Genomic DNA, 17,202 nt, shown 5'->3' on the forward strand with positions numbered 1-17,202 from the left:
ACAGTATCAAAAGCTTTGCTGAAGTGCAGGTTGATCACATCCAGTGCTTTTCTCTCCAGTTCCCTATAATCACCCAATCAAAGAAATACATCGGATTTGTCTGACAGGACCTTCCCCTGGTGAATTCATGCTGCCTCGGGTCCAGCAACCCACTGGCAGATTGTAGATATCGATAACTGAGCTACTATACGTGCCTGTACAAAAGAGCTTGCATAATGCTAGACACTGGCACGTATAACAATTCTGCTGCCCCACAGAGCAATGAACAGTGGCATATACAATGATTCCAGTCCTCTGATTTGGGGCCGTACCAGCCTGATCCCAGAGCTGGGGTTCCTGAGTGCAGTTGTCCACTCCAGATTTGAGGGATCCGAGTCCAGGACCCCTGCACCCAGGAGCTCCAGGTCCAGCACCGTGCTGACACAGAACCATAGACTAATAGTAACCCCAGAAATGTCAGGTAACGCCGACCCAAGAGTTAAATTCCCAGCATCATAAAAACCTGAACTAAGCATTTGGGGTTTTAATGCACCTCCCTGAGTCAGGTGTAATGGCTAAATACCGTCATTAACCTAGGATTTATATGGAGGAGCACTCATTTTCCTTAGCCTGAACCTCGCAACAACAGTAGCAAGGTCCATGCTCTGGCTACGGAGCATGGACCTTGCTTCCCTTCATAACCCAGCATAAGTGCATTTTGAGCCGTCCAGCAGGGGTGACTGGCGCAGGCCTCCTTCCCTCCCAGGCCTCACCCACTCACTCATGACACCGAAGGCTGTGGAAAAGACGGGTGTAGGATGAAACTTAAGAAGAATAAAATCTCTGAAGTCCATCCTGACCTCCCCCTGCCCCCAGACCATTAAACTGCATCCAGATATGAAGCTGCTGAAAGGTGTTCTTTTCACTGATACCACGGACGGCACACACGGGATGAAAAGGACGCACGTGCTTACAGGGACTTTCAGGAAAATTAGATTTCCAGCAAGACTTTATTGCATTGCCTTTAATTTTCTGAGTGTCCTTTGGCATCTCTGGAAATATGACTCTTTAAAAGGGTTACAGGAAAAAGTGGGAATAGTGATAGAAAATCTTTCGGATGTGTCTGAGAAATCGTTTTCTGGAGGGCAGCAGGTAATGGTGGCATCGCTCTTCCAAGGTTAAGTATTTAGAACTGCGGCGACCTGCAGCCGTTTCTTTGCAATGTAGAATTATGCTCGGGGGAAAGCAATGAACCTGTAAACAGTGCCAGTGGAAGGGTGCCCAGCCGCCTCAGGCAGCGTTGTCATCACGCGACTTCTCTCGCTCTCATCGCTCATGACAAAGGACCCCCAACTCCTCATGAAATACATACCCCAAAACAGAAAACACCCTCCAGCTCCGTGCATCGCCCGTGCCACTTCTCATCTCGTCCTTCCTTACCGGCTATTCTGCCGCCCTGCCTACTACCGGCACCTTAGGCCACTGCCTACCCTGCCTAATGCTTCTGCCGGCCCTGCCTGTAAATAACATTTACATTGAGATCACTTGAGAAATCTTTAATCATCCCCTCCCTCTAACAGCTCTCCTCATTGATCTCCTGTGAGAAGCTGGGAACCAGATTTTTTTAAGGTGGGTTTGTGTGTCTGTGTATATGTGTATGTATATGTATGTGTGTGTGTGTGTGTATGTGTCTCTATGGGTGTGTGTGTGTGTGTTTGTATGTGTATATGTGTATGTGTCTCTATGTGTGTGTATGTATGTGTGTGTGCATGTGTTTGTGTGTATGTGTGTGTATGTATGTATGTATATGTGTATGTCTCTATGTGTGTGTATGTATGTGTCTGTGTGTGTGCGCATGTGTTTGTGTATGTAATATGTGTGTATGTGTTTGTATGTGTGTGTGTATGTGCATATGTCTACGTATATGTGTGTGTCTGTATGAGTGTGTATGTGTCTGTGCATATGTCTATGTATATGTGTGTATGTATGTGTGTGTGCATGCGTGTGTATGTGTATGTGTGTGTATATGCGTGTGTGTGTGTGTGCTCTGTATATTGGTTTTTGCACAAAAGGAAATTCCTTTCTGGCTGGCAGACATGGGTGGAACACAGATTACCGAGGGGTAATTTTCTGCCGGGTTTTGACATTGCTTCTGCTTCCCCATTGGGAAGGAGACTGCTGCTGAGACCAACCCGGTATTTTTATTATTTTTTTTTTTTTAATGAAAACTGCGCCTGAGATTATTCCGGCCACGTCCTTCTGGAAATGAACTCAGAGCGGTAGCCTGGGAGAGATTAGCTTCTGCCTGCAGTGGCTTCTGGGGTCCAGCACCGCTCATTCCCGGTAGGTGGCGCTGTGGTATTAAGATTCACAGCTCTGTTGCACGCACGCACGCAGGTTGCAAAGGAAAGGGCTGAAGATGGGTTTATTATCGTACTAGAAAGGATGTTATTTATAAATTGCAAAGAATACCTTTGCCTCAAGGTTCAATGGCACTTGTAAAGGATGCTGAACTGTGCAAATAAACAGTCCAAGTAGGTACATTAAAGAAGTAAATGTTAAGCACACAGACGTGGTATCCAGACCATGCGCCTCATATTCCCCTACGCAGGTGCTTAAGGTCTTGTGCAGGTAACTGGAGAGGTACTGGTTGCCATGGAGAAAGTTTTCAGGTCATGCCAGCATGTTCTCTTCAATGCAGCATGGCTGACTTTCTGGAGCCTGGAAGGAGGGAGATGTTTTTGGCCAGTCCTGGTTTTGAAACGATGATATATATGTGTCGTGCCTGATGTGACTCATTGCAACCAATGCAACAGGTACCAGAATGCACCAGGGGGGGGGGGGGGGGGGGGTTGTCTGAAATCCCCTGCCCTGGAAATGGCTCACTTGGCAGCGCTGCACCCATCAGTCTGCAGATGAGGAGGGCAGGGCCTATAGAGAGGGGATCTGAGGAGGCTATGCAGACCGGTCTAGCCCTCTGGCTGCAGAGAAATCCTAGAGGCAGAGCAAGGCTGGAGAAGAGGGAAAGAGAGGGGGCATACGGAGGAAGGATAAGAGGACCTGTACAACCTGCCTGCTGCCTCCAAAACATGCTGATGGGAACTCCCTGCAAAGTCTGGGGTCGCACTGGTCTGCTCTGCCTCTTCACTGTTTCCTTTCCTTTTTACCAAAAATACTGAAGTCGATATGCAAGAGCTTTCTGGCAAGTTTGGGGAATTAACCGGACAAACCTTCCCTCCCTGTCTCCCTCCCCCTCCCCCACTCAGCGGGTAGATTTGTGGCGTGTAGCTCACGGTGCACACGCAATTTACCTGCATAAAAGGAGGCAGGGCTGGAGCAGTTCCCAGAGCAGGGTTAGTCTTTCTGCGCTCAGCACTGGCTGGGAAAGTAGGTGCCCCAATGCCATGACAGACTTACGGGGATAAAACTGCACACCCAGCTTCACCTGACAGCCTGCCAGCTCTCTCACATGGACCTCCTCAGCATAGGGCATGCCCGGTTTTCTCCCACCGAATTAATTTTTCCAGAGATTTTAAACATTGGCACGCTCCCTCTGGAACTCATGCAGCTTAGCTATTATTCGTCCGCAGAACTTCAGAGGTTTGGCCCAGGGAGATCTGAATTAGATGCAGGGCCAGGAATTGGGCAGCAACGCCTGCAAAAGTGATACAGGCTGTAAACCCCCGTCACACACCCTGCCAGCCAAGTGTAAAGAAATCCTTCATGGGGTATCAGACTCCCAGCTCTGTTACCCTTCAGTGCAGGTTAGTGAATGGGGGAGGTGCCCCTCCCTTTGAGGGGGTGACTCCTGGGGGAGTTCTGCGCTACTGCGGAATGCAGAATTTGCGCAGAATTACTCCTTCCCACAGATTTCCACCGTCGCCTCGCAGATTTCCTCCCTTGTCGGAAGACTATTCAAAACCGGAAGGATAGCGGCCATCGTGGGACAGGCAGAATATAGCAGAGGAGACCCCAGCATGTCGCGAACGGAGCACGTCCTGCGGCATACGCTCCGTTCGCGGCAAAGATGAAGGCCCGGCACACCATTCGCGGCGAAAAGGGAAGGCCCCCGTGTGCTGCGATCGGCGCGCCCGGGCCTTCATCTTCGCCATGAAAGGAGCGTGTGCCGTGGGACGCGCTCCGTTCGCGGCATGTCGGGGTCTCTGTTGCTATTTTCTGCTCAAGGCAAAAATGGAAGGCCCCCATGTGCCGCGAACGGCGCGACGGACCTTCATCTTCACTGCGAACGGCGCACCGGGCCTTCATCTTCGCCGTGAACGGTGCGGGTCCCGCAGCGCGCCAGTGAGAATCTGTGCCGGGGAGGGGAGGTTGAGAGAGAGCAGGAGGGTGTGAGAGAGAGCAGGGGGGGGATGCCGGTGAGAGAGAATGTCTGTGTGAGAGAGGGGGGAGGGGGGGTGACAGAGAGCATGGTTGTGAGAGGGGGTGGGGAGGGTGTGAGAGAGATCATGGAAGGTAAGAGAGGGTGGGTGGGGGGATGCCGGTGACAGAGAATGTGTGTGTGAGAGAGGAGAGGGGGTGTGGGGGAGTGCGAGAGATAGCTTGGTTGGTAAGAGGGGGAGGGCGGGGGGATTCTTGAGTGTGGGTTTCAGAGAGGGAGCCTATATGAGGGGATGTGTGTGTATGAGAGAGTGAGGGAGCCTGTATGAGGGGATGTGTGTGTGTGTGTGTGCGCGAGAGAGTGAGGGAGCCTGTATGAGGGTGTGTGTATGTGGAAAGGACACTCTTACAGTGAATTTCTAGGGAAATTCTGCTCAAAATATTTAACATTCTGCAGCTTTAAGTAATAACTATCTTCTTTAATAATTTAAAATGTAATTACTTAAAAACTGTCATGTAAATTGTGTTATTTGACCAGTATAAAGTTTGCAGAATTTTCAGTTTTTGTGCGCAGAATTTTAAATTGTTTTGCACAGAATTCCCCCCGGAGTCAGGGGGTGGAGGTTCTGGAATGGCCGTCCTCCTTCAGAGGCATTTTATGCAACGCTCTCCAGAAAGTCCTGGAGGCAGTCCCTCATGCTTTGCTCAGAGTTCGGAGGTAGAGAGGAGGTTTCTTGTGTTGATTTTTCAGACCCAACCTGCCTGAGGAGCCTGAGCAGAGTCGGAAGGGGGGTTTTCTTTTCCAGTCCACTCCCTGGCTCGCTGGGATTTTCCCTCTGGGTTGTTACAGTTTTATTGGTAGGAGCCTTGTGAGAGCCTGTGCAGCTCCTGGGCTCAGGGTACGGGGAGCTCTGGGTCTGGGGCTGTCCAGGTTGGGGACCAGGTCGGAGGTAGTAGTGACCTGCCGCAAGCAGGAACTCCGGTGATTGAGTCCTTTTCCCTTCAAAAGAAGTTACGTTTCGATATCCAGGAGGAAGGGTTTTGGCTGCCCCTTCCTTCCTGCACTGGAGCAGGGCGCGTTGCTGGTTTCCACGGGATCTCTCCCACCTGGGATGCGGGGAGAGTCTGAGAAGTAACAGATCGTCATGTGGTCGTGAGTAAGAAGAAAGTAAAGATCTCTGAGGAGGCTTTCTTCACGTCTTCGCCCCTTAAGGAGAGAGAGGATTTGCCTCTCTGTGCAAGGGACACTGTTAGAACATTTTTACCAGAGATGTAAGGAGGGTTGGTTTTTTTTTTCCCGCCCAGTTAAAGGAGGCCCTGTCCACCTGGGAGCTCCGTTTATTCAAGCTCTGGAGGGTGGACGTTTCCCCGACCCTCGTTCAGAGATTCCTGCACAGACAAGGGGGAAAAAGTGTAAGGAAAAAGAGAGAGCTTGCGCTGCAGAGGATTGGGTTAGTGCTGCCATTCTACGGCTTTGTTGCTCATCCACAAAGACTTTTTATTTGGACCCTCGCACAGTGGCTTCAGAGTGGTTTGGGGGCACAATCTGCACTCACAGACGTGTATCAGAGACAGCACTGCACAGGGGCAACTTGTGAGAAGTGCATTCCAGTCGCCCCCCCAGCCCTCAGGGCCCTGAAAGAACTCTTTCCCCCCATAGAAAGAGCATCCACTCCCTGGGGAAAGAGACCGAAGGAATAGCGAGCCAGGGTGCCTGCCCCAAAGAGACAACAAGTTTATGGCCCCATCGGAGTGCAGCCTGCCTCCCAGGATGGGGTTACAATCGCATTCCCACAGAGGGGGTGTAAACAAACCAGGCGTAAACAAATCCTTCATCACATTCTTATATAGGGGGTGTAAACAAATCCTTCATCACATTCTTATATAGGGGGTGTAAACAAACCAGGTGTAAACAAATCCTTCATCACATTCTTATATAGGGGGTGTAAACAAACCTCCCTACATTCCCACCAGAGGAGAGTAAAATAAATAAAATAAACCCTTCGCCACATTCCCACCAACACGATGTAAACAAATCCTCCATCTCACTCCCACAAACCCCCTCATTACATTCCCACCCATGTGGTGTAAACACACACTCTGACCCCACCACCAAAATATAAGCAAGCCCTCACTCTCATGAGGTGTAAATAGACCATCCTTCACCCCCTGCATTAAGACACAAGCAACCCCTTTGTCATTCCCCCTCCAATAAAGCATGAATATGTCCTCCATTGTATTCCTGAGGTAAGAAGTAAATGTCATGCCCCACCAACGAGATGTAAACAAACTCTCCAACCTACTCCCACCAACAAGATGCAAGCAAACCATTCATTGCAATCCCACTAAAATGTATCAACAAATCCTCCCTTATACTTACATGGTCAGGATCCTCCATTAAACGTTCAGTGAAGAGAGTGTTCTATCACACTCCCTCTACAATGTATAGATAAGATACAATTAATGTGGCATTTTGCTGGTAAACGAAGGTATAAACACACCCTTCATCCCACTGATACCTGCGTGCAAGGTGTAAATAAACTGTGCCGCATTTCTACTGTTAAGACACAGCCGGCCTTTGCCCTATTTAGAGAAACTTATCAGAACATCAGGTAGGATCATGGCTTCTCTGGTCAGAACCAGGAGCTCCACCTTTTCAGAGGTTTGGTGAAAGGGATCATTTTGAGTAGGTTTCCCCTTTCTGATGCCCCTTCAATAATGACACGAGTCTGTAATCCTTGACGCTAATCTGTCTATGTGACCTCAGATTAAAGCTCTAGTCAAGTCAGCATTTTATAAACTAAATAGGCTTTATAGATTAAAACCAACAGTGGATGCACATGATGTTTGCACTGTATTGAGGCCCTTAAACTCGCAGGTGTTGACTATTGTAATTCCATATATGCTGGTCTCCCAGTGAATACCCTTAGAGCTCTACAAATTGTGAAAAATTGTACTCCATAGATACTGGTTCCAGGATGCGAGACCATACTACACCTATTCTCTGGTCCCTCCACTGGCTTCCTATTCAATGAAGAACTAAGTTCAAATTAGCTATGCTTATTCATAAACTTCTAAATAATGTCTCCTCACCATGATTTAGCTCAGTCTTATTTCCAACCCACCATGAACTCTAAGATCTACTCATCATGGTCTGTTGGAGGTATCTCCCCCTTCCTGGGCCTACTTTGATGAAATCCATGACTGAGCCATCTTTGTGGCTGGCTCTTTATTTTGGAACACCTTGCCTGAACAATTTCAGAATGTGGCATCCACTCAATCCTTAAAAAAACCCACGAAAACATTCTCATTTATGAAGTCTTTTGAACTTAACTTTTAAAATGCCTCAGACTGCTCTTATTATTTTCAGCATGCTGGCAGATTGTCATCCTTAGACTTTATATATGCTGCTTATGGGGCAATATATAATTTGCAGCCTGCGTGGCTATCTTTCAGCAATATCCTGTATATATTTTCCAGATGTAGGATTACACGTTTGCAGGTCATTTTTTCATGCTTTGTATGTAACTAACATGTTGATTGATGGCAACATTTTTTTTAATGCTGTGCATGTTGTATTTTACTCTGCCACAAATATCCTTACAATGTATATGGGTTATACATTATTTTAAAACAAAATAAATATATAAAAATAAGTAAGGGGATATAAAGGCTCATGTACATAGCCACAGGATTTCTTGAAAAATGTTGCTCTGTGTGCAAATGAGCCCCATAACAGAATTTCACATGAAATTTCCAGTGAAAAATGTTGTAAAAAAGATAAACTACCAGCTTGTGAAGTTATTTCTGTATGCGGGTTTTTGCTGCATTTATAATGAACTGCTTTGCATGATATTGCATCACAGCAACTCATTAATTTTGAATTTGCATAAAATGTGCATAGTGAACTACGTGCTAAATTTCATAAACAGTGCTTTGTATCTTGAAATGGTGCATGTTGTTGTGCATATCTCACACAATGTTGAGATTTAGGACATGAAGTGACATTTGCGGAGTTTTCGGTAGTTTAGCCCTGTAAGGGGGATTGGATATTTCTTTCCCCCAATTGTCATAACTGTGTACATCTGCTGTTTATAATTAGGGATCTGGAGGAACTACTTTCTGGGTTCTCTTGATGAAAGGTTGATGTTTCATCATCTTCCAGTAGATGAACCGACAAAGATATTCTGTGCGAGTTTATTTTATTCCTGAGACTTGGGGAGAGATGCCTCTCTGGGCACCCTTTGGACTCCCCACTCGATGGCCCTAGTTCCAGACCATGGGCTAGGAGTTATAATTTAGGTGGTGGAGGGAGGGGAGTGCCCTTTCTGGAACAGCATCTCCGGTGAGGCTGCTGGAGTGGTAGCTCCCCTGCCTGTAGAAAAGCAGGCTGAGTCATAGATCTGTGTGGCGGTGCAGATTTTCTTTGGAGCTGCAAGGGAGAAGGAACTTTTTACAGTTTGTGGTTTTGCCCTCTCCAAGGACAGGCCTCACAGTTTGGGCTCCAGGATAGAGGGAAGGCATAACCCTATCCACTTCACCATCGGTCTGGTTGGGTAGCCTTCAAGTTGAGTTTCAGTGATTTTGATGACTTTTGAAGTTCCTTGCCAGCCCCCTGGTTCTTGGCCCTGGAAGGGACTACAGGGAAGTCCCTTTTCTAGAGTGGCCAGGGTAGAGAAGACTGCCCGCTCCATCTCACATTCTGGAGCTGGTGCTGACCTGCTGCAAGGGAGCTCTGGATTTCAATATTTGCGTAAATACTTTATTTTTGTGGATCTGGGAGGAAGACCGTTGCTGCCATCCTTCCTACTCTAGAATGGCAAGATTGGAAGAGCTGATTGTTCCCTGCTGCCTGGAGCTTTCATAAGAAAGATTGCATTGGTCATCTAAAAAGGAGAACTGTGAATAAGACTTTCTTATTCCATCTAGAGACCTGATCAAGAGTCTTCACCTGGGGAGAAGCAGTACATTTGGAAAGCTTGCAATCCCTGCTTGACCTCCAGTATTCGGAAGAGGATTCCCGCTTATATCTAGGATACCCCTTGTCCATCTGGGAAGGCTTCCTTTTCCATGCCCGGGAGATTGAGTTTGTCCCAGGCTCCATCTACTTACACAGATAAAAGACAGCTGGGGAACTGAGAGAACAACTGGCTGTATGTGGTGCAGTAAAGTCCAGTATTTATTTGGCACTAACATCCCTTATAGAATCGTTGAAGAAGGAACACCCCAGGACTCATGGAGGGAGAGCCAGCCCCACACCTGGAACGCTTGGAGAAGTATCCTCCGCCCATCAGAAGAATCCGACCTCCGGGGCTGTGCAACTAACTGTGAATTTAGTCCTGGGACTCTGTATGACCCCTGCTTTATCTACCTCGTATGGGTCCTACCGCCTCCAAAATTCTGTGAATGAATGTAGAACAATGGAATCAGCAGCTGATCTTGGAGTTCCTTTGCATCTACTTGAAGCTGAGATGTTTCACCACCGTACAGTTCTGTTCCGGCAGCAAATTTACAAATAAATGATTCCACCACGCAGGTCCTGACTGCTGGGAAATGCAAATGCTGGTGAGTTTGTGTTTTGCAACTAACTGTAGGTTTCCATTCTGGGACAAGGAGTGATCAGGTGGCCACTTGCATACACAGGCCAATCAGTAATAGCTCACAGTACCTGCTTACTCAAGAAAGCAATTACCTACCATTGACTACTTACTTGCTTCTACTAAAATGCAATGAGTGAAATCCAGTTCCCATTCCAGTGCAGTGCTTTTATTAAGCATGTCCCAATTAAGGGGTGCAGAGGTAGCAGTCCTTCCCACATCATAGCTATCAACTGATTGCAATGAGGCACCATTCGCCCCAAGGTCAGTCGCTGTGCTGGGTCCTCCTCTATGGCATCCGAACATGTAAAGCTTTCACTGCTCAGGTGAGCTGCAGACCCTGCGTTTTCCCTGTCCCCCCTTTCATTGCAGCGGTACTGGGAGCCCCTGCACACATCTTGCCGAGAGCTCATCAAGCCATTAGCTGTGGCCAGACGCTTCCTGCCGGAGCGGGAACGCTGCTCCACGTCCCCGGGCTGTCAGTTTCTGCTAGATTTCCATTTGATTAATGTGACAGGAAAAAAGTGCTGCACTGGTGTCTGACACAATGTGTCAGGAAACAGGTGGTATAATAGGAGATGACACTAATATAGCCCTTTACACATCCAAATCTGAAGACACATAGGATTCATTACTTGCGTACAGTTTCATTTCCTTCAAAATCTCCTTCTCCGAGTGCCATATTAATGACTGTGTGTATCAGCGTTGCTCCCCCTCACTTGTAAAAAGGAGCTTGTGGGGGTATAGCTCCATGCCCACACTTCTAAACCCTTGCGATTAGACAGGTGGACTCTTGACAAATCAATCACTCTTCGTCCTTGTTATTGGTGTTTGCATTCTGTGACCCGCTTTGAGCCTTGTAGAAGCAGGATGTGTCTTTTACATGAATACAAATAAATTCTAATAATACAACTTTTTCAATGGTGATAATCTGACACAAAGTGCATTTACAGGGAGATGAATCTGTTTCTTGCAAGCCACACGCTCTCGGGAGCCCCTTGCTTTTCTTTTGCAGGATCACCTTTTGGACTGGTTCTGGGAGTCCCTACAGCTTTTGTGAGCCTGTTGGTTCCTGAAATCCAATGGCTTCCTTTGCAGGAGAATCTCCTCTCCTTGCTTCTCCTTAGGCTGGGCACCCGATGCGCCACTGCCCGAAGGACGTTGCCAACTTGCCGCATGAATAACTGATCCATGGCGGGGGGGGGCTGGCAGTGCAGGAGGAGTGAGCACGCCTGATATCACAACCCAACCTTGACCAGCTCCTCTTCTCCGGTCCTGCTTCCTCTTCCCTCCTCCTGAGTGTTTTGAGTCTATGGAGCCCCACATGGTTCAAACAGGGGAGAGACATCCCGCAGGTGCCAGTAGCAGTTAGAGATGCTGGCCGAGGAAGCTCCTTAGGAAGAGGGGATTAGAAAGAGCGAGAATGTAGGAATTTGAGGGTAGAGCAGGAGAAGAATGGAGCTTGGGGAATGGGTGCGAGTGGAGAGCAGGGCAAGAACAGAGACTTGGGGATGTAAATTGTGGGAGAGCAGGGACTGGAGAGAGCAGGGATTTCAAGGCTGGGGGACAAGGGGAAATTGAGAGGGAGAGCAGAGTGGGGAGATGCAGTTGGGGGCATAGGGCGGGGACAGGAGGATGGGAAGAGTGGGGACTCGGAGACAGGACAGGGATTTGGGGCAGAGAGTGAGTATTCAGCAACTGGATGGGTATGAGTGGGGGCAGTGTCAGATGGGCTCAGGGTACGAGTGAGGATAAACAAGGAGGAAGGGATTGAGAAGTGGCGTGAATGACCGGGAGGACTGCAGAGCGACTTGAGTTGCGGTGGACAGGGAGGCTGTGCTGTGGAGGGGTAAGAGAGAGAGAGGAAATAGATGACTCTGTGAAGAGGGTGGGAATGGGGCTGGGGGAGCAGTGAAAGAGGGGGTAATAGGGGGCTGAGTTAGGGAGTTAAGTGTAGGGCAAAATCTGCTCAGATGGGCTCTGAACCACAGTCCGACTGGTCAGGAGCTGCTGAATTGCATGTAGGATGAAAGAGTAGCTTAAGCTAAGGCAGGAACAGGCAGCTACTAGACTGGCACATGGCCTGCCCCTGAGGATCTGGACTGGTCCTCAGGGATTCAAAAGGAATGGCAGGGAATGCCACAGCGAAGGCTGAGATGAGCTGAGCCGTTGGACCCAAAGAGACCTGTGAGTGCTCATACTCATGTGTCTGTTTCTGTAAGAAGAGGGCTGTGGAAATCTTGTCAAAGAATTGTAGGGTTTCTCTACTGTGTCAAGTACATAGAAGCTTGATAACTAATTAACTGACCCACACTGGATCTTGGACTATATCTGTGATATTGCTATGCCGTATACTTTTACCCTGCAGAAATATAAGTCGCATCCTTTTTCTTGTACTTAAATACCTTCTAATAAACCCCTGCATACACTTTGAGTCAGTTGTGACTCATATATTGCAGGGAGATCCTCAATCTAACAGTAAGAGACAGAAGAAAGGGACTGGAGACCAGGGAGGGAATGAGGAACTGGGACTGGTGAGCGATAGAGGCACTGGGAAGGTAGACGAGGGTTGCGGAGGAGGTGAATAAAGAGGGTAGAACAGAGATCAAGGGAGCAGGTGAAAGACAAAGGGGGAATAGGTGAGTGGGAAAGGAGTGAGAGACAGCAGGGGAAAGCAGAGGGCTGAGGAGGAGATTGGAAGCTGGTAGGTAGGTGAGGGTTGAAAACAGGGAACCTGAGGACTGGAGAGTTAGAGAAAGGGAGAAAGAAAGGTAGAATATAGCTATGAGTGTGTAAAGGTAAAGAAGTGAGCAATGGAGGAAAGATTAATATCAGAGGCAGATGTAGGAGAAAGGGAAGAAGATAAAGAACTGTTATGATATTGAGGTGTTTAGTGGATTCTCAGGGGCAACAGTGATGGTATTTCCTACGGGGAGAAGCCCTGTAGGGAACTGAAGCACCGGGCTTAACTCAGATGCACAAACACAGAGAATATATCTTTTATTATACAGCTAGTGTAGTCCACCAGAGGTGGAAATAGAGAGTAGGTAGCAACAGTCTGTGATCCTTGGCGTAGGAGACCCGTCCCACAATGGTGGTGTAAGGCCCCAATGCAGATGCCCAGTAAGGCACTGTAGGAGAGACAGACTGGCAGATGTTATTACACACTGCCTAGTAGCTGAGTAGATAGCGCTCCCAATGAGCAGTAGAGAGAGGATAGGTAGCAACAGTCTGTAATCCTTGGCAGAGGAGACCCGTTCCACAATGGTGGTGTAGGGCCCGATACAGATGAGCAACGAGGAGCTGTAGATGGACAGACTGGGAGAAGTTGTACTCACTCTCTGTAGCTGATAGATAGTGTTCCAGCAGGTTGAAGAACTGGTAGCAGGCACCAGGATAGACACACAGGCCCTCGAGGAGCGAGTACCTGTATAGAGGATATGCACCTGGAAATAAGCAAAGGGTCCCCGAGGAACAGGTACCCAGGTTAGTAGAAACCTGGAGGGTAAAGGTGGCTTCCAGCAGAGTAGAAGCAGCAGAGCTGCTTCAGACCGGAGCGAATCCAATCTGTTGCTAACTCAGCGAGAGTCAGCAAATGGGCAACCTTTTGAATGGGGAAGCAGTGACGTCACTCGAGGGGTACGCCCCCGAGGTTCGCGCCAACACTGCTACAAGACGTGAGGCGCGCGCGCACGTGCCCTAGGAGGCCTCAGGTCAACGTGGTGGGACACCATGCCAGAGCCGCTCTGGGGAAGCCGGAGGGTGCAGCAAGGAGACGCTACGGACGCCATTCTCCCGACGGACGCAACAAGAACAAATGGAAGGAAGACCCTGGAAAAGAACTTAAGAGAAGACTGAAAAGAGAGATTAGTCCCAACCCAATTGAAAAAAAAATAAAATGCCCAGACAAAGGTAGCAAAGAAAACATTTTATTTTCAATTTTTTAGAGAGTGGAATATGTCAGCTTTGGGAATGTTCATTTCTTATCTCTTTGTATTTTGCTAAGTATAGGCAAAAGTGCATTTCTCTCACTATCGCTTCTCGGCCTTTTGGCTAAGATCAAGTGTAGCAAGTGTACTAAAACATAGTAACCTGCTCCAATGGAAAGAAATCAGTAGAACTAGGGGTCATAAATTGAAACCCCAAGGAGGACGACTCAGAACCAACGTCAGGAAATATTTCTTCATAGAGGGTGGTGGATGCCTGGAATGCCCTTCCAGAGGAGGTGGTGAAGACAAAAACAGTGAAGGATTTCAAAGGGGCATGGGATAAACACTGTGGATCCCTAAAGGCTAGAGGATGGGAATGAGGAAAAGAGTGCATGGGGTAACTTGCTGGTGTGGCGGTTACTCCTGTTAACCAATAAGTCTTCATACTGTTGATGGAACTCCATCATTGCTCTCTGCTTTAACGGCAGGGGGAAAAGAGGAAAAGGGGAATTTGTTTCAAACAGCAACCAACAAAGACATGAATTTTACAGTCTGGGAAAACGAACATGGAGATGATGCAACTCCAATATTGCTCTCTGCTTCAATGGCAAGAGGTAATGGGGAACTGGACTCAGCAACCAACGAAGGCCCTGACTTTGACAGTTTAGGAAACTAAGTAAGGGGGTGACTTGTATGGAGTAGCAGATGCCACTCCCTGATGCTACCATTAAGGGTGAGGCCTGTATGGCGCATCTAATGCTACCATAAGCTTGCTGGGCAGACTGGATGGTCCTTTTTTGCTGTCATTTCTATGTTTCGATATATGTAGTAATGACGGCAGAAAAAGACCAAACAGTCCATCCAGTCTGCCCAGCAAGCTTCCCTCGGTAGCAACTGCTGCTCCATGCAGGCCACCCCCATGTTTCTTAAGAGTAGTAACTGCCGTTCCATGCAGTTATCCCAAGCTTCATGTTAATCCATAGAAATTTCAGCTAGCAACATTTTTTACTGGGTCATGAGGTTTCTTGAAAATTCAGACAGCGATGATTAACGTTCGTTGCTCATGCACTTGGGCGTAGAAGCAGTCCTGTGTGTTTTCCCTTATACCTGAGTATCATTACCCCAGACTGTAGAAGTCGGGGCCCTCTGGGTTGTTGTCTGAATCCAATTCCCTTTTTCCCCTGCCGTTGAAGTGGGGAACAATGTTACCATTGCATTAAAAGCATCAAAGCTTATTGGTTAAGGGAAGTGATCTCCAAGCCTTCTGCTGAGGGTAGTAACTACTGTACCAGCAAGTTACCCCCAGGCACGCTTATCTTCATTTCTGTCCTCTAGAATTTAGGGACCCACAATGTTCAGCCCATGCCCCATTGAATTCTTTGACTGTTTTTATCTTCACCTCCTCCGGAAGGGCTTTCCAGGCCTCCAACATCCTGTCCGTGAAGAAATATTTCCTGATGATGGTTCTGAGTTGTCCCCCCTGGAGTTTCATTCTGTGATCCCTAGGTAGAGATTACTAATCAATTGGGTAGATGTTAAAGGTCAGTTCTGGTAGAAGTTAAAGATCACATCCATATAAACTTGGGAATTATTAGAAAGGGAATGGTGAATAAAACGGAAAATGTCATAATGCCTCCGTATCGCTCCATGGTGAGACCACACCTTGAATACTGTGTGCAATTCTGGTCGCCGCATCTCAAAAAAGATATAGTTTCGATGGAGAAGGTACAGAGAAGGGCAACCAAAATGATAAAGGGGATGGAACAGCTCCCCTATGAGGAAAGACTAAAGAGGTTAGGGCTGTTCAGCTTGGAGAAGAGACGGCTGAGGGGGGATATGATAGAGGTGTTTAAAATCATGAGAGGTCTAGAACGGGTAGATGTGAATCGGTTATTTACTCTTTCGGATAATAGAAAGACTAGGGGGCACTCCATGAAGTTAGCATGGGGCACATTTAAAACTAATCGGAGAAAGTTCTTTTTCACTCAACGCACAATTAAACTCTGGAATTTGTTGCCAGAGGATGTGGTTAGTGCAGTTAGTGTAGCTGTGTTTAAAAAAGGATTGGATAAGTTCTTGGAGGAGAAGTCCATTACCTATTAATTAAGTTGACTTAGAAAATAGCCACTGCCATTACTAGCAATGGTAACATCGAATAGACAGTTTTTGGGTACTTGCCAGATTCTTATGGCCTGGATTGGCCACTGTTGGAAACAGGATGCTGGGCTTGATGGACCCTTGGTCTGATCCAGTATGGCAATTTCTTATGTTCTTAAACTTAAGAGTCACACTTTTGGGACCAAGGTCACACTTTTGTCTGCTTCTAGGCTATAAATAATAATGGCGTTTTGTGGTAAATAAAAAGTTAACCTTTAACAGTCTCCCAGCTCATGGTGCTGCATGTTGTGTACAGGGTGAAGGCACACTTTTTCATTTGGCCACAGCTGCCAAGTTGCCTGGCTTGATGGGGGCGGCAGAGGCAGCAAAATGTTTTTGGACTGCAGGAGCCACGAGGAAGCTCGCAGCAGAAACAGTGGCAGGGAGGAGAGAAGGGCGCAGGAGCAAGAAGGCGATTACAGCTCCTCAGTCCCAAGGGCAGGATGAGAGGCGGGTCTTCTGCAGCAACCCTGCGAGAGAACGGGGGCACTCTGGAGATAAAGTGGACTCAACTCAAGATCCCACAATATGTCAGTGGCACAGCTGGGGCTTAGCACTGAGGTACAGAGAGAGGGAACGTGACTCACTCCAAGGTACCGTAGAGCGTCAGTGGCAGAGCCGGGGATTTGCGCTGAGGCACAGAACAAAGAGACTTCCAGGCCTGACTCGTTTTCCCAGTTCCCCCCCGTCTGTTGCAGTAGGGCAGACGATAGTCTGATTATCTGGCTTTACCCTCACTCCCTCTATGCTTTCCAGAGCTCTGTTAAAACCTTCCCCTTTTAGAAAGTTCCCACAGCTGATTTATTTTAAAATTCCTAAAAGTTATCAGTCAAATGCAAACAGCTTTTTCTTTAATAGCCAGCCAGAAATCTAATGACTTTCATGTCCAAATATGCTGAAGACATCTGCTCAGCGGGCGTGTGACAGCCCCCGAGCCATATGCTGCACGTCTCAGGCACATGCCTGGCATGGACAACGCGGCACACAGCGTCCTCGGCCCGACTGTGGCAGCAGAAAGAAAAGCTGGCCTGGACTAGAAGCAATGGTGCTGGCGTCTCCATGGCACTGTGCCCACGACCCTAGAAAAGGCCAGAAGACCCAGCTGGCCTCCTCACGTCCCTGCCCATTGCAATAAGGCTGACTCTGCTTGATCTGAGGCTCGCTGTCCCACTGCTAAGGACCCTTTGGGCTTATCCAGTGCA

This window comes from Rhinatrema bivittatum, chromosome 4 (genome assembly GCF_901001135.1).
Source record: "Rhinatrema bivittatum chromosome 4, aRhiBiv1.1, whole genome shotgun sequence".
Classification (NCBI taxonomy): Eukaryota; Metazoa; Chordata; class Amphibia; order Gymnophiona; family Rhinatrematidae; genus Rhinatrema; species Rhinatrema bivittatum.